We start from the raw sequence: 24866 nt of genomic DNA on the forward strand, positions 1-24866 counted from the left end.
TGAAACATGTCGACCTTCTTTTTGACACAGACAGTTATTATGTTAAAACTGTCACTGCACCGTTTTTAAACTGGCCTTTAGGGAATACTGAATAAAAATGTCTCCCCTAGGGGTCATTTTAGATCTCACTTTCACTTTGTTCACACACTGTGGAGAGGTGTGGCTCACTGGTTAGAGGCGGCCGACCCGTAAGCAGAGAATCGGCCAGGGACCAGGGTTCAATTCCCGACGCGGCAGGGTCATGGACCAGGGTCAAAACGGACTCGATAATTCTCGCCTCGGTACCTACTCTAACCAGGAACACACTCGGCAACTCTGGGCATTAAGCTTGCCTCATCTCTACAACGGCCCTCCACAGACGCCGGGGATGCCTGGTTTCACCTTGGAGATACCCAGCAAGGGACCATCTCACAGGGAAAACCAGGACGGGTTCCCCAGCGGTCTTCAGCGCCAGGATACTCCATGGAGTCACAGTGCGCTTTACAAGTACACCCACATTTACATTTACTGCGTCCATCAATCCCTTAATAATATCTCTTCACATCTAGTGGATTAATTTACTTCTATAAAAAGATCTGCGAGCTCCCCTTCACAGGTGAGGGGTTGAAGCCCTTGGCGTCACTAGTGTGGCGCTAGGAGGACACCCAGATGATGAAGCATGTCACCTCGATGAGTGATGGGAATCCGTCCTACCAATAGGTATGCCTAGACAAATGTTCTGGTTATTCTATATATTGTTGTGTTCTAGTAAACCTTGCTAAGCTTTAGACCCGTGGATATTGTTGTTGTTTGTATCTATTGATTTTGGGGATTATATCCACGCCTGGTCTCTAAACAGTTCCCTAAGACCCCTCTTCTCTCCGTTTGTTTTGCTGCCCCTCGCACATGTATGAGCCAGTAAACAGGCAAGTCCATCAACAAATTAAACATAAACAAAGATAATAACTGAATTGTGTAGCGGTAATTCCCCCTTGGATATCAACCCATCTCTCCATGCCCCCAGTTCTGTTAACATTGTTTGTGGACTACAATATATGTTTTCGCCCCATATATACAATATATACAGATGTTGAGAAAGTTGAGCAGGGGCTCACTTAGGCAATAGTATTTACTACACCTCTATAAAACAAAACATAATTTAACACTGACTAACTGACATAGCTTACAAAGGATGTAATATATCACAATAAAATATACTCTGGTGTAGAGAAATGATCAAAAATATGAAACTGGGGGGGCGTGGCCAATCGGTTCACAATGATGGACACGCTCTAAGCGAGCTCCAGTGGCCCGCTCGTAATCCTGCATTCATCCTGCCTCATCAGCCTGCATTTTACCCTCAATCTCCCGGCATTACTGTCCTCCATGCCTGCATCACTTGTGTTATTTTTATCAAAGACACTGGGACAATTTACCGATTGCTCATATTATCGGCTATCAATAACCCTTTTGGGAGGGTCGTGTTCGTCTTGAGACACATAACAATGATGAGCCACTGAGCGTAGGAACCTTTCATCCATTCCGATATTTTTATTTTTATGCATATTTATTTAGTGTGTCATACTACTATAGTCCCATTGTTTTGTCTATGACACCTTGCTACATTTGCTGTATTACATAATAAGTATTCAGTACATTTCCATTTTATTTTCCCATCAGTTATTCAACCATCGTGCAGGATCACATAAACAGTATTATCGATATCTAATATCACGTTACTTCAGGTTTCCATTAATCTTTTAAGACACTGCGGAACTACATATTGTCCGTCGTCTACTATTACTGTTTCAGCATTCGCAACCTCTCAGCACGTCATCTCCGGCAACACCGGCTTAGTTCTGTTTCTGTTTCTATTTCTGATGCATTGTTCCTCTTTATCAACAAGCCGCTGACAATGATAGTTTGAAAACATTGGCGATTGAATATAGAATGAGAAGACGGCTTCCATTCTTGGTAAGGCGCGATGCGGTTTCCGTAAAAAAAAATGTCCTTGACAATAGTATTAGATTTGGACTAAGCTTCTTATCACTGTTTTTGATGCAGGAAACCTCGTAATTTCATATTAACATGCGTCGATTGAACAGAGGCTGTTACAGGTGAGATAGTGACACCTTAGCGGATTACCTTTATATTTAGCACTTGAATCCTTTTTTCAGTTAATAGTTTGTTTGCTGTTTTCAGCATATTTTACATCGAAATGATAGCACGTTTTTGCTAATCGCTACAAACAATAGGAGGCAAGTTGTGTGAAACATGAGTTAGTCCCACCTCATATCACCTGTTGGCACTAGCATTAATGTGGCTTTGGTTCTGGTTCTTAACTTTTTTCAGGCGCATTTCGCTATCGTATTTCTACAGTTGGGATTGAGATATTGGAGTTTGTGACATATATTATTCATGCATTGGTTTTTGTTATGGGAGCACTACGGGTGACAGCACTCATATTCTTATGTTTTCATCACCCTTCATACATTTGATACAACACATTGCATCACTCACAGAGATACACCCCATAACTAAATATATGTGTGATAAAAATTGTAATTGGGTAGTGCAATTTAACTCATTTGTTCTGTGTGAACTTATCATATATATCACATTGATTAACCTTAGGATGTTATTTTCATAGGCTTTCCCCGGATGAAGGGACAATATAGTCCCGAAATGCATCGGGCCTTCTCGACAAGCATATGGATTACACATTTGTTTTGACTTGCATTATGTATAAAGATGCAAAGACTATTGTAAACCATTTTGAATGGATTAATTGTATTGGTTATATTTGAAGATGCTTGTAAAACTGATGAATATAATGTACATGAAACAAACACTGGTCGAATTTAATTTAAAATAGAGCTGATTTATGCAGTTAGATTGAAACATTAAGCAGGGTTCGGTTGTAAACCCAGTGAACAGTGCACAGGGCCAACAAGTTTTCTTATTTAAAGGTTTTCTATAGCGTTGGCTAGACTCAGGGGTATCAGAGCGCTTTACAGGAAGGTGAGGAGTAACAGTATTAAAAGACATTTGAGCAAAACTGGAGCCAATATAACAAAGAAAGCAGATCAAATATGAAGGCTATTTACAGAACACTATATTAAGCTAGCGTGGATAGTGAGAACTTAGGTTAGGGAGGGTGGGTGGGGGGTGAGAGAGAAGAGAAAAAGAGAGGGGAAGAAGAGAAAAAGGAGGGGAAGACGTGAGTAGGAGTTGGGGGAGTAGCAGGAGTAGTAAATCAGTGGGAGGTTATGCGTAGGGCTAGGAGTCATAAGTAGATATAGAGAGCAGGTGGGAGGGTAGGGGGGAAGAGTAGCGTAAGGGAGGGGGGATTGGTAGGAGAAGGTAAAATGGAAAGAACTGGAGGGCAGTAGAGGGGGGCATGTTGTGGTCGCAGCGCCTGAGATCAGTGTCAGAGGTAGGAATTAAGGACCCCAGTATATTGTTCTTGCTAGTAGTCTATTGTTCTTCACACTATGCCATATGTCAGGCCCCGATGGTAGGCTCCAAATAGTTAGCTGGAATATACAGGGGCACTGGACAAGATTAAGAGAGGGGCGGTCCTTCGACAGGCCAAACATGCTTCAGCCGATGTCCTGCTACTGCAGGAAACTCACCTATCGGGTTCCAAAGCGCCATGCCTCTCTCAATTTGACTATACAGGTCTTTTATGCTGGGTTCACCAGGGGGTCCCGTGGGGTGGTGGTCCTTATTCATCGGAGAGTCTCCTTTACACATACTATAATATGGTCTGACCCCCTGGGTCGATATATAGTTGAGACGGGTACGTTATACAGTGAGCTTGTTACATTTTGTAGTGTTTATGCACCCCCCCCCCACCTTGTCTGAATCAATTGTGGAATGCCTGACTAGAACAATGTTGGAGATACCCAGGGGCCTCTCTATTTTAGGTGGTGACTGGAATGACGTTTTGATATTGGTTCAGAATAGATGGAGATCGCGTGGAGGGCCGGAGCTACTCAGCGAAATGCGCTACAGACACTGGTGCGAGACATGGGGTGGGTGAATATGTGGCGACATTTACACCCGACAGTGCAAAGTTACACATACTACTGTACAGTACATGATTCATTCTCAAGTTTAGACTAGATATTTATACCGACCCCTTACTATTATCTAATTGCGTCGGCGGATATCTTGCCTAGCGGTTTTCGGATCACTCTCCAATAGTGTTGACATTGCGGCTGGACATAGCCCGCCCTTCCTTCCGATAGCGACTTTTGATGTGGCATCTTCATGATCCACAATATAAAACCTACATATATCAGGATTTACAGCTTATTTTACTGAAAACTTGGGAACAGTGAGCTCAGCGATGACCATCTGGGAGGCCATGAAGCCAACCCTTAGGGGTGCCGACATCTTTTTGCACCCCCCAACAGAAAAAGCGCAGAGATACATTGCTCTAGGCAGAGGCTAAAATACTAGATTTAGAACAACATCAACAAGATGTAGACGTAGAAAAATTCGCCGCCAGACACTTTTCGCGCAAAAAGCACACGCTAATATTCTGCGGGATGAGGCCTGACAGGCTTGGCTAGCCTCACGCAGCCGAATATATCAGTGGGGGGATAAGTCATGCTCTCTCCTACATTGCCTATGCCAGCGGGCGACTCACCCACTAACACCACCCGGTATTCTGGTTGAGGATGGCCAAACGCTGACGGACCAAGCCCAGATTGTGTCCAGCTTTGCTACATATTACGCCGATCTATATACCCCTAACGATGTGCTACCTGAATCTGTGATTAACCGCTTTATAGAAGACTTACCATCCAAAGTCCTGTCAGATACGACACAGGTGGAACTAGATGCCCCCTCAACAACTGAGGAGCGGAGTGCGGCCCTCACAGACTTGCGCACGGGCAAAGCTTCGGGTTCTAACAGCTTCCCACGCGAGTTTTACAAGCTCTTTCAGTCCCAGTTTGTTACTCAATCAACTCAACTCACTATCTGGAGGCGGTGAATGCGGTCCTCCGGGAGGGGAGACTCCCGTCGGATTGGCGACATGCCGAAATTGCGAAATTCCTTAAACCTGGCCGACCCTCGGATCAACACTCATCATACCGTTCCATATCGCTGCTGAATGTGGAGGCCAAACTTTTGGCCCAAGCCCTTGCTAATCGCATCCTCCCCTTTATGTCCGACCAAGTCCATCCGGACCAGGCAGCCTTGCTGGGCCACCTGACACAATATCCGACGGGCCTATAACGCAGTAGCAGCGATCGACCATCTGGAAGGCCCATGCTAAATGATTGGTGGTACGGAAATAGAAATGACCCGGCATACCAGGTGGAACGATGGCTCATGGGTAGCACCCTACCACATTTTCTCCTACATGCCCCAAGGGAGCTCCGTCAGCTCCCGCCTGCTACACGAGTGTTTTTTGGAGTATGGAAGCAATCACTGCGCAGAATGGGATGGTGGGGAAAACTGAGAAGAGAAACGCCTCTTTGGCAGAGTGGTCTTATCCACAGGTATCTACCTTGTTGGGGTTTCGGGACTGGGATATCATAGGTAGCTCCACACTGAAGGACGTGATGCGTGGCACTGTTCTAAGTCCTTTCAAGAGCTCCAGAAGGAATTTGAGATGCCACGTAATCAATTCTACAAGTATTTGCAATTTCACCACGCTCTAACACCATACATAGCGACCCTGGAATCTATCCCAGAGTTTAACCCCATAGAGGCTAAGGTCTTTATGGGCGATTTGGGAGATCACAAGACGGCCAAAATATACTAATCCCTGGTGACGAATCTCTCTACGACCCTAGACTCACTCCTGGAGAGATGGCAGGCTGATCTTGGTCCACTAAATAACGACAACTAGACGGAGATATTAGAATCCCCGCGGGGAGCCACAATAGCGTCATGCCTAAGATTCATTCAGTTTAAATATATAAACCGTGCTTATTTCACTAGATATAGATTGCGGAGGGCAGGATTGATAGCTTCCTCTACATGTCTCCACTGTGACAGTGCGGAAGGTACGTTCATACACACTATTTGGGAATGCACGGGACTCTGCAGATTTTGGACTGGGGTCACGACCTGTCTGTCAGAAGTACTTGGGTGAGAAATACCCCTGTCCCCTAAGCTTGCACTACTGCATGTCACCGAAGAGATTGGAGGTCATCTGTATAAAATAAATCTATTATTCCTGGGCCTCACCCTGGCCAAAAGAGATATAGTCAGGGCATGGAAAGACCCAGCACCGCCCAAACTGAGAGCATGGAGGACAAGTCTAGATTGGTGTATGAACATGAAGCAACCTATATTTAAGGCACAAGGTTGCCCGCAGAAATATTTCAAAATCTGGAAATGCTGGGCAGATTTTAGAGGTCTTATTTTGGAACCCCCTCCACCACGCTTTACTGATGCTGAAACCTCTAGATGATAGGTCAAGGGGGCGAGAAGTGATACAGGGACCTATGTTATATGGGAATTGGCTTGCCAGGTATGTTGAACGGATTATTGTATTGTACTTGGCACACTTGGTTATAACGTTATGGACTGCTGCTTACAAGCTCAAAATGTTTATTTACTTATTCTGTAAATGTCATATGAAAGTCACCAGATTGATTCTTACAATTCTGACCAGAACAAACTGTATTTCTCCTGCTCGAGATGCGACTGTCTTATCTGCTGACTTCATAAAACTGTTTTTGAAAAACAAATTAATAAACAGGTACTTGTGAAGTACACATTGTCAAATACAGAACTTTTAGGTTTTGTGAAATATATTGTATTCAATATAAATCTTAAAAGGGGCTTACACCCCACCCCCTTGCTTTTTATTGGATCTTGTGTTTCCCATTTACTTTTCCTGCATTTCTATTGGCTGTTGCACACTATTTCCTGATGTTCCTCTAGTGTTTGCTCTTATCAGTTGCTTAGGACCAAGTACTGTTTTCAAGCGCTGTGGTGGAACTTCTTTTAAGCGGTCAGCACCCTTGCAGTCACAACAAGATGTACGTCCTTGCTTTGAAGCAACATGCTGCTAGAGTGCTGTGGGCTCAGCACGCTGTGCTGGTCTCAGTGGAGACCTTGTAATCGCAGTCCTGCCTGCTTTGCTACCATCACAAAGGGTCCCTGGGGCAACCCATACTCACAAATCCCCCTGGGGCAACCCATACTAACAAATCCCCCTGGGCCCCAAGCAGGGACTCAATCTGATATGCCCTTTTACTGGAGCGCCTCGTGAAACGCTAGCGTGAGTGTTGCAGCAAAGGCGGTGCTTGTTTTAAAATTTCTACCATGCATTCCATACGAATGCATGTGTTTCTACTCAGTCTCCTCTGTTTATGTTGGCCCTGTACTGTACTGCATCGAATCGCTGTATTTTTCCTTGAGTATTTACAAGTTAAACAAAAAACACTGGTTACCATTGTTTGTAGAACGATGTTGCAACTGAGCTCCGCGACTAGTAAAATCAAGTCTGTTAATGCTTCTCTCCTTTTGCTTCTTGTTCTTTTTCCCCATTCAGGTGCGACACTAATGTGGGACGTTCTTTGCGGTGAGATCAATGCGGGAGGATCAAGTGAGCTGGCAAGACAGAGTCCTGGAAGCTGAGAAACCGGTAACTTGCAGGCGTAGAGGCTAAGCAAAAGGGAGGAGTGTGGGTGGTCTTTAAATAAGACTGTTTTAGAACGTTCATAATGGTCACATTCTAATTCTTTGTAACAAGGAACCGGTGCAGATGATTAACTTGATGAGGTTTTAGAATGCTCACAAAGGTTGCATTCTAATTGCTTATAGCAAGGAACAGGTGCAGGGGATTAATTTGAGGAGGGCTGTCTTCCGGAAGGTTCACGTTGAGGTCATCTATACTGGTTGCTTGATGCTTATTCTGGAGGATTTTCTGGATGTTTCTGTGGTGCCTGAAACCTGACCTTGCATATGCATAGTAAGACATTTGTTAAAGTTATTAAACCTTTTCAAACACACCAGGGATAACTAGATGCAGCTAGCCATTACCAACTGCATGCAATATGGTCATAAGTCAGGGTACAAGACGTTTGTTCATTCATAAGTGTTGGGAGGAATTATATGAATCATGCCGCTATATTGTGATATGTATCAATGTGACCAGTGAGACCACCGGACCCAGGTATATATATGGTACATAAAAAGAATGGTCACAATGGGATTCAGTTACATTCCAACTTGAAAGAAGCAAATTCAAGCGTGCATACAAACAACAATTCAGATATCACCATAGGAAGTCAATGCATAAATGTGATTTAATTTCATCACAAACAGAAAAAGTAAGAATGAATCAAATAAATAATACAATAAATGTACGAATCAGAACCATGAACTTGGTGCTCAAGAGTAAAGGAAAGGGGGGTGAGTGTTTAGGAAGGGTTGCGTGATGGTGTAAAGGAAGGGAAAGGTAATGTGTTTTACATATATCCAAAGATTGTAGAACCTATCCCGCCAATTACTTGGCAAATGCATATAGAGCAAAACATAACACTTTAGGTACAGATACAGAATCTCTGTCACCTATGTTTGATACATATTAACACAATCTGTCGACGTTTCGACCCCTGTAAGCATAAAGGTGACTTCAACCTTATTGGGGGGTCTTCATCAGGACCATGGGGGACTTGTGAAGGGGGGGGATGTAAGTACCTGGAATTAATTAGGCAAGCATTCATTTGGTGACGTAAGCAAAAGGAAACAGTGTGTGTGAGCATAAGAAGGGTAATTACCAATGGGAAATAGCACAATGAATCTGGCTGTGTATTGAAAAAAGGCCCCATAAGCTCCTAGGGTGTCAGAGACCAGAAAAGACAAAAGTTGCCTACATGAAAGATCAGTAACGTAAAGACGTATACCAAACGTTAAAACCTCACAAGAGGACTCACTGTAAATGAATTGAAGTAGCCACAGTCCAATATTGGAAGTGGTTGGTGTCTCAAGTACACCAGGATATCCGACAAGGTTGATACGTAGCCTGCAATAAAGTGTATGAGGGCTATGATTAAAAACCTGCAGTAAACCATATGTGCTCCGTGCGTGGGAGCCATGAAAAATATGTATATTAAGTAAAGCACTGTGTCATCGTTTCACTAGAGTAGCCGCATAGTTGTGAGGGACACTGTTACATAAGTGCACTGGTACTAAACCCAATATTGGTACAGCATGATGTAACTCTGGACTCAATCCTTGCTGGTAAACTACCTGCAGGCTCATCTCAAACTAGAAGAAAGGCCGGTAAAAATTAAAATGCTACACGGCAAACAGAAAATAATTGTCTTGGAAGCTAAATTCTACCGCTGATCACCACATCGTAAAGGTAAAACCGATAGTGGTAATGCGGAATATCTAAATGAAATCCTTATCAGCACATCTTACATCGGGCCGTGGAAGTCTAATTTTAACTCATGTCACCGAAAACAAGGTAATGTATGCAAACCGCTTTAAAAACCTTAAAATGAAAATAATCTAATTGCTAATCATCCAATCTGCAAGGTGCATCGGGAACGCAGGTTGCCCGCACAACTCAGACTCACAAGCAAACGAGGCACCTACCTGACGGCAGTTCTGGTATGAATCCAAGTAGCAGCCCATCCGTACGGTGTAGCAGAGTGACGTGCAGGTTTACACATACGTGCTTGTCCCCCTCTTTATCAGAATGAACATGCGGCAAGTCACCAAGCCCTGGCTGTCCATTATAACGGCGCACATTCTAAAAGTTCTGATTAAATACATCATTGTGATTTTTAAAAAAGATTAACATTTAGGGGTAAAAGAACCTCATAAGCGTAAGACTTAAATATAGTGTTCATCAAATAAACATATATTCAAGGTGTTTGGGAGTTATTAAGACATGGATATCCCGGCATACATTCTGAGGACATCTGAATAGAGTGGTATGTACGATAGATAAGCATACATCGATAATGATTTTGACAGAGATTAGCATATTTAAGATAAAATGTAGTATTCATCAAATAAAAATATATCCAAGGTGTTTGGAAGTTATTAAGACACGGATATTTGGGCATACATTCTGAAGACATCTGAATAGAGTGGTATGTAAGATGGATAAGCATACATCAATAATGATTTGGCAGAGATTAGTATATTTAAAATAAAATGAAAACCATAGGCGTATGCCCACCAATTTAATACAAAAACATTGCAAAATTATTGAGAGGCTCTCATGCCATGTGAGACAGTTATGAAAGTGTCATGAATCTGGTAACGGTTCAATTGTCACCCATAGTTATATTAACATCACAGTCTAACCTGGTGTTAAATATGACAGAAGTATTCTATGGACTTTCTAGAAATGAAGCTAGTGATTAACAAAGGTGTATGTATTATTCACTGTTTAAACAGGAAAGATGCACATATGTAACATCCAATTCATTAAGCCCATTGTGGACAGAGTCAAAGAAATCCATCCACTTGTATTCCCATATATTCAAGACGGAATCCAAATCAACACCTCGGATTCCCAACGTGATCTTTTCAAGGACCACCCACCTTATAGATTCTGGTTGATGGCCCAGGGATTGAAAATGTTCCACCAGCGGTGCCCCAATGGTGCCACACCTGATCCTGCTGCAATGTTTCAGTATACGTAATTTAATTTTCTGTCTGGGTTGGCCAATGTAATTTTTTTCGCAGGCACAGAGGATAGCATAGACCACATCCGATGTATTGCAATTCGTGTGTGCTTTCAAGTCGATCTTATGCTGCTGGTAACAGAATTGTTTAGTTTTCAAGGTAAGTTTACAGGCCTTACATTTGCCACTCTTGTAATGGCCTGTAATCTCCGTAGCCACCACAAAGTTTGGCTGGGGGGTTGCGGTGGTGTGTCAAGGAGGGGTCTAACCACACAGTCTCTAATGTTTTTGCCTTTTTTAAAGGAGTGTTTGCCGTGTAGCATTTTAATTTTTACCGGCCTTTCTTCTAGTTTATGGAGATGAGTCCGCAGGCAGATTAACCAGCATGGATTGAGTCCGGAGTTACATCATGCTGTACCAATATTGGGTTTAGTACCAGTGCACTTATGTAACAGTGTCCCTCACAACTATGCGGCTTACAGTGAGTTCTCTTGTGAGGTTTTAACTTTTGGTATACATCTTTACGTTACTGATCTTTCATGTAGGCAACTTTTGTCTTATTTCATCTCTGATACTCTAGGAGCTTACGGGCCTGTTTTTAAATACCCAGATATTCATTGTGCTGTTTCACATTGGTAATTACCCTTCTTATGCTCACACACACTGTTGTTTCCTTTTGCTTACGTCACCAAATTAATACTTGCCTAATTAATTCCAGGTGCTTACGTCCCCCCCCTTCACGAGTCCCCCATGGTCCTGATGAAGACCCCCCAATATGGCTGAAGTCACCTTTATGCTTACAGGGGTCGAAACGTCGACAGATTGTGTTAATATATATCAAACATAGGTGACAGAGATTCTGTAGCTGTACCTACTGTGTTATGTTTTGCTCTATATGCATTTGCCAAGTAATTGCCGGGATAGTTTCTACAATCCTTGGCTGTATGTACAACACATTACCTTTCCCTTCCTTTACACCATCACGCAACCCTTACTAAAAACTCACCCCCCTTTCCTTTCTTCCTGAGCACCAAGTTCATGGTTCTGATTCGTACATTTATTGCATTATTTATTTGATTCATTCTTACTTTTTCTATGTTTGTGATGAGATGAAATTAAATCACATTTATGCATTGACTTCCTATGGTGATGTCTAAATTGTTGTTTGTATGCACGCTTGAATTTGATTCTTTCAAGTTGGAATGCAACTGAATGCCACTGTGGCCATTCCTTCTATGTACCAGCTATATTGTGATAGTCAAGAGGTGAGCTGTGGCAGGAATCCAGACACCTGCTTTATCATTTGAAACTATGGGTAGCTAGCTACCTGCTGGACATTTAGGGAAAGCCTCAGGGGTGGCTATTTGCTTTTCACATTCATGGCCAGCTCTCAGTGGCAGGTGATCTACCCACTAAGTTATCTCACTCAGTGGTGGTGCACTGCATCAGGCGTCATTCTATGCATGTTGCACATAAGAGCAGGTATCCAGCCTGGTGCTGAAATAATACACAGTTCCCCCCACCCCAGGAGGTGTCATCAGACCAGTCTGCAGGAGAAAGCGACATACACCTCTGCAGTAAGTTTTATATACCCAATAGTGCTACTTGTGAGAGTGGTGGCTGATGCATGTATGCTTGACTTACAGAGCAAACGCAGTCTATCACCTTTGTACCACCTCTGATATGTTGATATATGTTTTAGAAGCTATATCTATAGGTTTATAAACTCAGCATGCGGCCTGCTACGTTTTAGATGTATTTTTGGATGGATCTTGCGGTGCACACTTTCAATGATTAATTCATTACCCACGGCTTACCCTTCCAACGGTTCAGTCATGCAACAGGAAATGAGAAGTAAATCAATATTATTTTAACAGTGTGAATAGTTCTCTCAGATGGAGAACAGGTACCACAGTCCATTAACAGCCAGGTAAGCAGCAGTGTAAAACTGTTTATGTTCCTTAGCTCCCTCACCTCCCTCGCGGGCACCAGCAGTCCATCCTTCCCTTACGCAGAACTTGTGTACATGTGCAGAAGTGCAAGCACCTTTCATATACACAAAACTGTGGCTGCAAGTACAGCAGCACTTCTAACCACCCTCACACATACAGACTGAGCGGGTACAGCCAAGCAGAAGTGCAAACGTGAATCACATGGATGGGACAGGTACAGGGAGAGCAGCACGAGCACAAGCTTCTCTCACATCCACAGGTGAAGCAGAAGTGCAAGCTCCTCTTATCCAGAAGCACTTAGGAGAGCTCATATCGAATGAATAGGACTGGCCGCAGAAAGGCACAAGTAGACGGATTTGTTAAGGCTATACTGTGTATCAGTAGTGCCAAGTCATCTGACCAGTTCTGGAGACCTCGACTGCATCATGTTCCTTTCTGGAGGCCTCAGCTAAAGCAATGTCTCTGGTTCTACTTGCCACATAAATTGCTCAGTGGTAATTTCTGGAAGACGCCTCTGCTTAGTGTGTCCAGATCTGCAGCCCACTATTGGCCTGTTGAGTCCAGTTCTGGAGTTGAGCTCTGGCCTATTGTATCTAGTTCTAGAGGTCACATCTGGATTAGTATGGCTCTACAGGCATTCTCTGTGCAGCTTTGTCCAGTTTTGGAGGCAATCACAGGTCTATTTTAGCCAGTTCTGAACCCACCTCTGTCACTTGCCTCAGGTTGTGCAAAGGTCTTGTGGGAATCTGTGAATGGAATGCCTTGACTTTTCTTGGAGTTCTCAGAATCTTGACTTCTACCAGTTGCCCCATTGACCATGGTTACTGTGGGAAACTGTGATCTGACTGCATGGCATTCCATAGGACCGATTATCTTTATTAAAAGTAAGCAAAAGCAAAAGTAAGCAAATGTAAGAATGTTTTATGTACAGGGTGGTTTGGGCAGATATAATGCTAACTTCCCTCCCTAACAACACAAGCAGTGCATCCGTGAGGCTGTCATTGACGGACTAAGTGATAGACTTCCAGGTGGGTGCAGTGGTGGTCGGTTTGAGCCCTGCAAAACACAAAATATTTTACAGCAATGGCACAAAGTGGTGCAACGACAGAAGGTGGAGGCATTGTACAGTGACGGAGTCACAGTGCTCAGGGACAGCATGAGGGTGGAACAGAGGAGAACCGCAAAAGAGGACATGGACATGAAGCAAGTACATGTTGGGTGTTCAGAGTGGCAGATCGCACCTGAGAAGCTGCTGCTGGGTAAAGTCCATTCAACCTGAGCCCTCCTTGGTCTAGGCTCTTCTTACTAGCGCCGCCATAGGGTCATAGGAACAATGATTATTTTCAGTACTTATAACTGGTAGAAGTGTTGTATGAATTGCCACATAAAGAACAAGTTATGCTAAAAAACAGAAGCTGAGTTTAAGTAAAACTGTCCTTGCTCATTACTGTCCACCAACGAGCGAGACTTGGATTGTCCTATGAAGGGGATAATGGGAACCCTTCCCACTGCTGCCTCTGCTCACCTGGTGAAGAGCAACTAGACTGTTTTTTATGTCGGCTGATGTTTTGTTCACTCTTGCCAAGCAAAGAGCGGAGAGTCTGTTATATGATGTATTTCTGCTTTTCCAAATGAATTGTTGGAATACCCTCTTAAGTGCTTTACAAATGGCCTTACAACACTGTTGTCTGTTGCTTTACATTTTAGCTATTTCGCATTCTTCAGGTAAGGGTGTGGAATTATTCTCCTTAAAGTAAATTTACAATAATACAAATGCATAAAGTGACTTGGTGCAAAAAAACACATTGAAACTGTGATGCTATCCAAATCGATGTCCTTCTGGATGATAGTGTGGTGGAGCATGTCGATATTGCAAATTACCTAGAGCATAGCAAGCACTGATTTCATTTCAGGGGATAGTCTCAAACATGGCTTTAACTTCCCTGGGTCCCTCTGCATTTCAGACCAGGAAGCATTTAAAAATAGACATTGAAACGGGTCGCTTTCGGCCCCTGTAATCATTTACTTAACTTTACAGGCAAAAGCACTAATCGATTTTGGAACAATTAGTAAAAAACTTTAAGGAAATCCATGTCGTTACTGTTTATATTTCACATGCTTTACCTAATCTTGCGTTCTGTAGGAGTTTGTTTTTTCCAGGATGTTGTGTTACGGTATGTTTCATACTTTAAATTAAGTCACATCCAGGTGATTATAGGGGTCACGAATGAGTTGAAGTTGAAAATTGTGCGAGTTTCTCTCAGTGCCTATCAGTGGGTCAAAAAGGTGTTCAGAACACAAGGACATTTAATCTTTGTTGCCTCTGTAAAGCGCACAGAGAAATTTTCCCATTTGCAAGATGCACATGTGATTCTCCCCAAATGTCTGGTTACGGTGGCATTCCATGGGATTTTCAGTTTGCATGTTTATGCCGCACCCTTAATTATACAGCCCCCCCCCCCCCCTTTTAGGGAAACCCTTCCTCTTTTTCAACCAACTTAAAACCCTGCTCGTTCGTCCCGCCTCCCTCTTTTAATGACCGGTCTTCTGGGCTCCTACCGCTCTCCAAAGAACGGCCATAAACTTATGGTCTTTTCAATTCTGGCCTCAACTCTATTCGTCAAATCAGTGCAGTGATTGGTGGAGCAAGCTTTCGGTGATCTCTCCAGCAGAAATTCCTTCTTCTGCAATTACTTCACTGAACAGAACTAACTCGATCTCCGATGATGGTGCGCCTGGACTATGGCAATGTGAATCTCACTGCTAGGTTTCAAAGACCTAAACGCGAACTGAAAATTTCAATTCTTTATTTTCAGACTTGAAAATCATCAACAACAACAAAATCACTGTGTGAGAGAGGATGAGTGACCAGGGCCGGCTTTAGTACTGGTGGTGCCCTGTGCGACAATGTTTGTTAGCGCCCCCCACCATCAATCAATCAGTCATGACCACCTCGCCTCGGATTCCCTCACTACCACCATTTGACAATGCCCCCCCAAGTCTCCATAACCACTGTCTCTAAGATTCTTTTCGTTTTATAGCACCCCTCATACCAGTTTAGGTTCTCAGAACCCTTTACATCACACATACGTTGCACGGAGAAAATCATGGGTGTGTAACTCCGTGTATTATAGGAAATGTTACCTAACACAGAGGACTACAATGTGTAGGATTCGCATGTCATCCATATCATTTAAATGTCTTTGGTCTGGAAAAGCACAAATTCAGAATTTTAAAGGTAGTAACATCATTGTTAGGGGTTTTCTTTATTAAAAAGAATAGATTTCTACCCAAATGAAACCTTTTTTGCAATATTAGGAGAAGGAAAGACTGGGCAAAAAGCATGTAGCTGTAATATATTTCTTGCAGTTTGCATGAGCTCTTTGATGGCAGTTAATAGCTCACTGCTCTATATCAGGATTTTAACTTTTAAACTGCAAGTAACAAAAGGATCTTGCTGACAAAAACGATAACCCCTTGACCTATTTATAGTGTATGCAGAATGGGACACGTTCTGTGCAGCAGGCATATTAACCTTCTTTGCAATGATGAGTTAAAAATTTCACCAGACAAAGCTCCGGTCTCTCTCCAGGAACAACATTAATTACTGGAGTTATCGTGACATTTTTAATGATGCTTGAAAATTGCTGGGACAAGGAACGTGACATCTGGAGCTTTTAAAACAATAAACATTGAGCACCCACCCGAAGTCAGCGCCCGGTGCGGTGGCACCGATCGCACAGCCCTAGAGTCGGCCCTATGAGTGACTGTGGACATTTGGGGCCTGATAAAGATGCGGGCCAGATACTGCTTTAGCAACCATTTAGGAGTAGGGCCGAGGAAAGGAGAGGGGTTTTGTGCCAGGCACTGCCTGAGCACCCACACCTACCCCGCCCTCAAAACACAGGCTCCTGAAGCAGCCATCCTTGTCCTGAGACATGTATGGGTGCTTCACAATCAGCAATGGATACTATGTGTGGCCTTCACACATGACCAGGAAGCGCCCACACGCTCGTCACCCTGTGTTCAGTGCTTGACATGGAAATATAAAAGTCTAGGTACCCAGTAACACAAAGTACCATTTACTACTGAGAAGTGCTGGTACTCTCCTATTTAAAGAATTGCACACCGGCTAAGAAGTGCAGGTACTCTCCCTTTCAATTTAAAGATGTACAGGTATGAATACCGGTGAGTACCTGCCATTTTAAAGCACTGCCTGCGTTCATCATGTGATATCAGTTTTTCACCAGGTAACCATGTGAAGACCTCTGATAATTGTGACACACTATGGCACATTGTGAGTTGGCATGCTTGCCTTTTTAGGTCTAAGCCTACCAAACAGTACAGCTGTCTGGTTTGCGAATGACATCTTGGGAACATTTGGAATACATCCCGTGGATTGCATTCCACCCATTCCTGACCTTTGGCTATGTGGTTACTATTTACTAACTCACAGTTGCTTGCTTTCTATTTGCTGGCTTTATTTGTTTTAGGCTGTCCAGCTTGTTTTCGTTCCTCCCGGAGAGCATCCCTTGTTTACTTTATCATTCCACTAGTGTACGATTCAACACATCTTTAAATCTTGTTCTGATCTTGTAACATTTGCTGTGCATTCAAAGGCAGAGGTCAAATGTCAGGCTCTATCTTCTGAGGGAGCCTGGTGTTTACTTTTCTTTCTCTGACTTCAAAGTGAGAGGATGTTTGTTACAATCTTGCCATGAAAGGCTTTTTTTCTAGCACACAACAAAGTTTAAATGCTTAGAATGAACGGTGCTTTTTTTGTAATTCTTAGCTATGTTAGAAACAAATATTTTAATACGATCAAAACAAATCAATACACTAGGTGATGACATTTCCACACATTATTGATTGTGTGCTATATACTTTTATTAGTAAAACTGTATGCCTGTGCGAATGTAATGGTCATACTCCTCAACACTCCATTCCACTGAACTCTACTCTGCACTACTCCACTGCACTCTACGCTGCTCTTCTCTACTGTGCCCTACTCAAATATATGCCGATGCACCCTACGCCACTCTGCACCACTGCTTTTTTTGCCACTGCACTGTACACCTCTCCAGTTTACGCCATTTCTCTCTACTTTACCCACCACGCCATTCTTCACCACTCCACAACACTGTACTCTATGCCACACTACTCGCCAATACTGCAATCTATGCCACTGCACTGTATACCAGTCCACTCTACGCCACTCTAATCTACAATACATCACTGCATTCTATGCCACTGTACTTTACCCAACACCACTCCACCCTACCCTCCACCACACCACTCTACACTACTTAACTCCACTCTGAAATAATCCACTCTACGCTATTGCACTCTACTTCACTCTAGGCCACTCCACTGATCTCCACTCTACTCTGCACCACTCTGCTCTATGGCACTCTACTGTAAACCACTACACTCTTCGCCAATGCCCTCTACACCACTCTACTCTGTGCCACTATATTCTACGGCACTTTACACCACTGCACTGTACACTACTCTATACCATTGCACTCTGTCACTACACTCTACGCCACTCTACTCTGCAGCACTGCACTCTAAGACACTGCACTCCACGCCACTGCATTTTACTCTGCACCACTCTATGCCATTGCACTCTACACAGCTGTGCTCTACGCCACTCTACACCACTGCACTCTACTCTGCATGACTACACTCTATGCCACTCTACTGTACTCTGTACCACAGCATTCTACCCCAAAGCACTCTAGGCCACTGCTCTCTAAGCCACTCTAGTCTACTCTGCACAACTCTAATCTATGCCATTGCAGTCTATGATGTTGCAACACTCCACTCTATGACGCTCTGTCACCTTATGCCATCTGTGCTAATCCACGCTACACCACGTTACTCTCCTCTATGCCACAAACGTTCAGCCATACTGATAAGCAGCCATGCTGTTGTATAACAAGGCTAAAACACATGGGTGTTGCCAATAGCTCTTGTATAGGTGAGACCTAATGGCGTTGCCAATGCTTGTTCCAATTGTAACTGCGCATCACAATTGGTGAGATTTGTTTTCACTCCTTTTTGCTATCAATTATAACAACACTTTACAGTGTAAAAGGTCTTGTAACTTCTGCAACTTGTTACACTGTTCAACCACGAGAATAACAGTTAACCCAAATAATGGCCAAAGGGACACTGGATGCCCCAGATGTCATGGAGGGTGTTGCTGCCCCGCTGGAGAGGTGGTTTTCCTTAGCTACGATCGACCCGCCCTGTGTTCGGTGGTTGGGTAAATGTATATCTTTTTTATATGTACATGCATCTGATCCTTTTATCTCCGCTGAAATGCATCGGTCCAGGCTATGCACAGGAATTCACCATTGTTGACAAATATAAATTCAAGGTTCGTTAAAAGACTTCACAAGGTTGTTAGAGGTTTCTGTTTGCAAAACATGGTAGCTTTTATTGCTTTGGCATCTGTACAAGGCCCAAATGGAGCGAGACGATAGTTCAAGTGCCTCTGAGATTTTGCGAAGGACTCTTGGGTTATCGGGCCTGCACAACTCCCTCCCACACCTGCACATCTCTTCAAGGGAAAGGACACATGGGGATCATAAAATTTACTAAGAAAATACTACTTCCACATTCCCCTCTCAGGCACCTAACAGTTTCTTGGAGGCACCAGAAAGAATCTTTTGAGCAGGTTTCTGGTATGATCATCACCCTTCCAATCACTGCACATGATCTCTCAAACCCTTTCGGTGCTCTACTGAAAACCGACAATCCAATGCATTCAATTTACTCTATGGTAGCTAACATTAATATTTTGCTTTAGGTTAAACCAATTCTAAAATATATTTCAATGCAGGTGAAATAATCAGACTCATCACTGGAAAAATTCTTGTTAACCTGTTAAATCTCAGCCCCCTTTCCAGCGTGCGTTTCTCATCAGATGTCAGAGTACCCATTTGAAAGAAACATGCCCTGGTTTATGGTCAATCATGCATGCAAACTATCTTGGTGGTGTAGGATTTAACCACTACAATGTATTCTCACTTGCTGAAAGGCACACATAATTTAACTACACATGCAGTCAATTTGTGAACAAATGTCAATCAAGTACCAGTCTAACTGTGTGATACAGGTGTTTTCAGGTAACTCTTACATAAGCTAATACATGTAACCTTCTGACTCATTCTGAAAATTTGTGGGCATATTTTTAACAATTAAATTCTTTATCCAAATACATTATTCCTATGTCACAGAAAAGCGCAGTCACAACATAGGGTGTCACGTCAAAAACATTAATTTCTATTCTGCTCAAAACTATCAACTTACCTATGTCCCCAGAACTGTGCAGCATCTAATCGGGTTTTGTGGGTCAGACAAATGCACGAGGGATTGCAATGAGATAGGGGCGTTCTTTCACATCCTGTGGGCGTGACCATTGATACAGAGGTATTGGGAAGCCATTGCGCGGATTATGTCTGAGGTGGTGGGCTCCGAGGTCCCATTGGATGCCAGATGGTTTCTCCTGGGAGTGACAGGGGGGGTAGTGTGGCCCAAATGGGCTACTATTTGGCTAGAGCTGGCAGGAGCGGTGGCCAAACGAAATATAGCTAGACTGTGGAGGGCCGCAAAGGTCCCATCAATTGAAGGATGGGAAAGGGATCTTGATTGATGTAAACGAGCTGAACATGTGGTGTACCAGGAGCAGAGGAAGCCCACGTAAATGGGAAAAGATCTGGGAGGCATGGATGACTTTCCGGGGGGATTTATTAACTGATTGAGGGGTATGGTTCGTAGGGGTGCGGGTAGGGGGGTTTGGGGGTCCACTGGAAGAGTCGGACTATTACTGGTCTAAGGGTATAGCATTTGCTATATACTCTACTATCACTGCTCGGCTGAACCACTGCTATGTGTATTGTCTCATTACATGGAAAGCTTTATTTTGTTAATAAAAATATGTTTAAAAAAAAAAATTACAACTTACTTTTCTTTAGTAATGCTCTTTCTGGTAGGTACTCTTATCTAACCACTAATTCCTCACCTTTAGGATATCCCCAGGGACCAGACTGGATCCAGAAGATTTTTCAGATTAGCTCTTGCGCCAGAGGAGTTGGTATTGTGCTGCTCCACCTCTGAAGTGACAGCTGAAGTCGCTTATAGGCCCCACCCAAGTGCACTGATGCCAGTTCCTTACTGAAAACCATCCGCACTCTCGAACGAGGAGTCCAAAGACCAGTTTGTACCAGTGTGAAGATCTCTAACTTGAGACTATTTTAAATGGAAAACAGGCTATTCCACAGAACGGGGAGATGGAAGAATGGTGAGGAACCTGCAGTTAGATAGAGTATCCACCAAAAAGAGCAATTCCAAAGGTAAGAAACGTGTTCTTCTGATGGATACTTCTAACCACCGATTCCTTTTTTTTCCACACATATGCTTATTAGCATTTGAGTTAGCAATCGATTCATGTATCAGCTCGCAATATTACATGCAGTACAGCTTAAATCGTTAATCAACCGTGCACTATCCCAATGTGGCCAGTTTAAAATTCCCAGCGATTTTCACACTGCAATCCTTAACAATCTAGCTGATATTATAACCCTAGGGGTTGAGTCCCGTGGGTGTTCCTGTTTGGGTGCAGTGATCTAGGTCAGTTGTTTGGTTTATGCGCAGTTTGTTATCTACTAATGTATGCAGTCTGTTATGAGAAAGGGAGCTGCTGGAGAAAATGATTCAGATTGTGCAACTCAAAGAAGAAAAAAAACTTGAACTAGATAACTGTGTAGGATGGTGCATCAGCACAGGATTACGTCAAGGGTGTAGGAGGGGGTAAGGGGATCTTTTGTCCCTCGTGGTTATACAGTTACCCACCAACCAGCTTTTAAGCCATTCATTCCCGGGTTTATACAAACCAGGGGGGCTAAGTGACGCCGGTGGCGGGATGTTTCTGAGTTATTTAACTGCCCCACAAATCAGAGTGTCTGGCTATGTTCGCTGTCCGGGTGACAACTGGTTTAGTCTTCCCCCGTTATGGTTTTTCTAACCACAGATTCCTGACGTTCAAAATAGATACCAAAGCAGTACGTCCCCTGGAGGAGGGTTGGGGAAACGACTCGGATCAAAAAGCCCTGTCGGACCGCACAACCAAAATGCCCTTACCAGACTTCGTAGTCAAGACAGTTGTGCTTCGAGAACGTGTGCACGGATGCCCATGTTGCTGCCACACAAATATTCAGAATAGGTACCCTGCGTGCCAACACAGTGGCCGCAGCCTTGGCCCTGGTGGAGAAGGTCCTCAAACCTTCTAGAGGCTGCTTCTTGGTCATCATGAAGCAGATCTTAATGCAGAGGCAGATCCAACTGGACAAAGTCCTTTTTAGCATTGTCTTGCATTTCTTTAATTAGAGAACCCCACAAAAAGCTAATTGTCCACCTGATGGGTCTTTGGTACCATCAATGTACAAGCCAAATGCTTCTTTGAGGACCAAACGATGGAGTCTTTCTTCGTCTTTTGAGGGATGAGGTGGAGCAAAGAACGTAGAAGATTGATGGACTGTCCGACGTGAAAGGGAGTCATACATTTTGGTAGAAACCCTGCTCTAGTCCGCAGCACCAATTTGTCCAGCAAGAAGGTGGTGTAGAGCAGACCGACTGACAAAGCTTGAAACTCACTCATACAATGAGTTGAGGTGATTACAATGAGAAAGACCATCTTCAGGGTCAAGAGATGCAGAGGATAGCTGTGCAATAGCTCAAAAAGGATACAAATAGGGAAAGTAAGGACTAAACTAAGGTTCAACTGTGGCATCAAAAAGGGTTTAGGAGGAAACATGGGGTTCAAACCTTTGACAAATCACATCACAATAGGTGATTTGAACAAGTATGGTTAGTCCAGTAAACGCAAAGACACTGGAAGGGCAGACAGACAACATTTAACCATGCCAACTGTAAGTCCTTGCTGTGCCAAAGACAAACCAAAAACAAAACATACAACCGATTGGCCTGAAATGGTTCTGTACTCCTGGGTGCCACACCAGGCCATGAATCCCAACGTCCAGTATATACAGACTTTGTAGGACACCTGGTCGCAAGGGTGACATCCACGACTTCAGGAGGGAGATAAAAAGTGGTCATCTATCGCAGCTCAATCTCCACGCATGGAAGTGTACATTGCAGAGGCTTGGGAGCAAGACCCTACCCTGTAGCTGCATATTTTTCATGCAATATTCTGTCCATACTATATTTCAGTTTCAGATATTCTGTCAGTGATCTGCTCCTCTGAAAGCAATAGCCTGAGCAAAGATCAGAAGCTCATTCCCAAGAGTTCTGGGTACCACACATTCAGTTGCAGCTGGTGTGCGGGCAGAGTGGCGGGGCTGGGTGGGTGGGACGTAAAACAAAGAAAACCTTAAAAAAGGGGGAAAAAAGGAACTTGCCTGCCACCCCCCGCTCTTCTGCTCTGAGTACTCGCTGAAGCACAGGGTCCCAGTCTCCCCTGTGGCCAATCCCGTCGCTGCTCTCATGCTTGAAAACAGTATCAGGAATGGCCAGAGCACCCTGAATTTGCAGTCCCATAGAGACTGGGAGCCTGTGCTTCCTGTCTCCAACCTGTCAACGCAGATCAGGTTGGAGACCGCTCGTACTGAGAGAGCCGGACAAACCGACATACGCACTGATAGCAGTGGCCACCACTCTCTCTCGTGACTGCCCCACTGACGCCCCTGCCTCCAAGACTCGCCCAGCACTTCGAACTTGAAAAATAAAACTATAATAAACCCTTTTTATTAGTGTTTTATTTTTCAAGTTTTGAGGCTGGCGGTGTTAGTGATGCTCTCCCGCCATGGCGGAGAAGCTGCCCCTGCACATTCTCTTTGTCCAGTCCAAAGCCACCAGGATGACTTAGGCCTAGTCATTCCTGATCCTCTTCTGAACAGAGGGCAGGAGAGGTAGTGGCAGGAAGACATACAAGAATCTTGTGTGCCACTCTAGGCGAAATGCCTAGTATCACCTCCGGGAGTAGCTGCCATTTATGATCAGCTTAGCATCACTGGCTATGTTTTTCTGCCCTTGCATTTAAAGATCCCACTAGGTGGTGCACGATTAAGGAAATGCCCTGATGATTCAGCCAGTTCCAGAGGTGCAAAGCCTCTTGGCACAGCGCCCTTTGCTTATTGTAATACCACATAGTGGTGGTTGTCTAGGAACACCTGAACCAGCATTCACTTGATGAACACAAGGAAGGCTTTCAACACCAAGCAAATGGCCTGCAATTCCAGTGAATTAATGTGGAAGCATGTCTTCGTCAGAGAGTCCTCTGATCTCCACCTCTCACAGATAACCATTCAAACTGAGCAGTGATTGTGTCTCTCACCACCGCCAGCCGTGCGTGGCGTACGGCGAGGGGTCTGGTGCTAATCCAATTGTGTTTGTGAAGCCACCACGGCAAATCTTGGACAGTCTCCTACAAGACCTGGATGGAACCTGACAGGTTTGCTTGGTGCTGGGCCCACTTAGACTTCAGAACCTACATGTGCTATCTGGTATGGTCAACAAGCAGGAGGCCAATAGGCCAAGAAGCCTCAGAGCCACCTTCGCTGATACCCAGGACCGAGTCAAACATCTGGATCATAGCCTGAGTACCCTGGACTCGTTGATTCAGAGTGAAGGACAGAAAGGGAGCCTCTGCAAGGGATTTAGGTGCGTCTTCAGCACCTTGATCATGAACCCCACCGATGTCAGAAGGTACACCATCATCTGGAGGTGGTCCAGGACTAACTGTGGAGAACATGCCTTCAACAGCCAGTTGTCAAGGTACGGTAAGACTGGTACCTGTGCAGGTTCAGAAGGGACAGATGGCACTGAGGATAGAACCGTTAGTAATAATTTGACTGTAGACCTCTGCAGATCCAGGCCCAAAGATGTCCCAGAGGGAGCCGGCAGACTGCCAAAGATGCAGAGCATTGACTCTTAAACACCTGAATCTATTGTGGTGTCGCCAATAGACCCGGGAATTTAGAGTGCTTTGGAATGAGCTGTGGATTTGGCTGCTTGGTAGGTGAGTGGTAGGTGACCGAGAGCAAGACCACAGGGCACCCTGACGTCCTCACAACTTCTCAGATGGAGAGTGGTGAGGCTGGGACAAGGTCTGCTTGGATTTCTTGTGCTTCTTTTGGGATTTTGACTTGCCTGAAGCCTTGATCCCAAACAACGACCTGCCATGGAACTGGCCCAAGATTGGGAACGGGTCCAAGTCTTTGACTTCGAGTGGAAGCAGCACTTGTGTGACTTTCTGCGGTGCTCAATGACATACAGCTTGACTTTG

At 44.1% G+C, this 24866-nt stretch overlaps 1 protein-coding gene and 1 long non-coding RNA gene across 5 annotated transcripts in view; one reads left to right on the forward strand and one right to left on the reverse strand.

Annotated features, from left to right (window-relative positions):
* Window positions 1–24866, reverse strand: part of ZBTB11 (zinc finger and BTB domain containing 11) — a 2099144-nt gene that overhangs the window by 1217977 nt on the left and 856301 nt on the right. The gene's annotated exons all lie outside the window — the stretch shown is intronic.
* On the forward strand, window positions 1829–22298 carry LOC146805243 (uncharacterized). The gene is made up of 3 exons (XR_014967440.1): window positions 1829–1953; window positions 7505–7597; window positions 20592–22298. It is a non-coding gene; the product is annotated as an uncharacterized LOC146805243 (long non-coding RNA).

Source organism: Triturus cristatus, chromosome 8, assembly GCF_964204655.1.
Source record: "Triturus cristatus chromosome 8, aTriCri1.1, whole genome shotgun sequence".
Classification (NCBI taxonomy): Eukaryota; Metazoa; Chordata; class Amphibia; order Caudata; family Salamandridae; genus Triturus; species Triturus cristatus.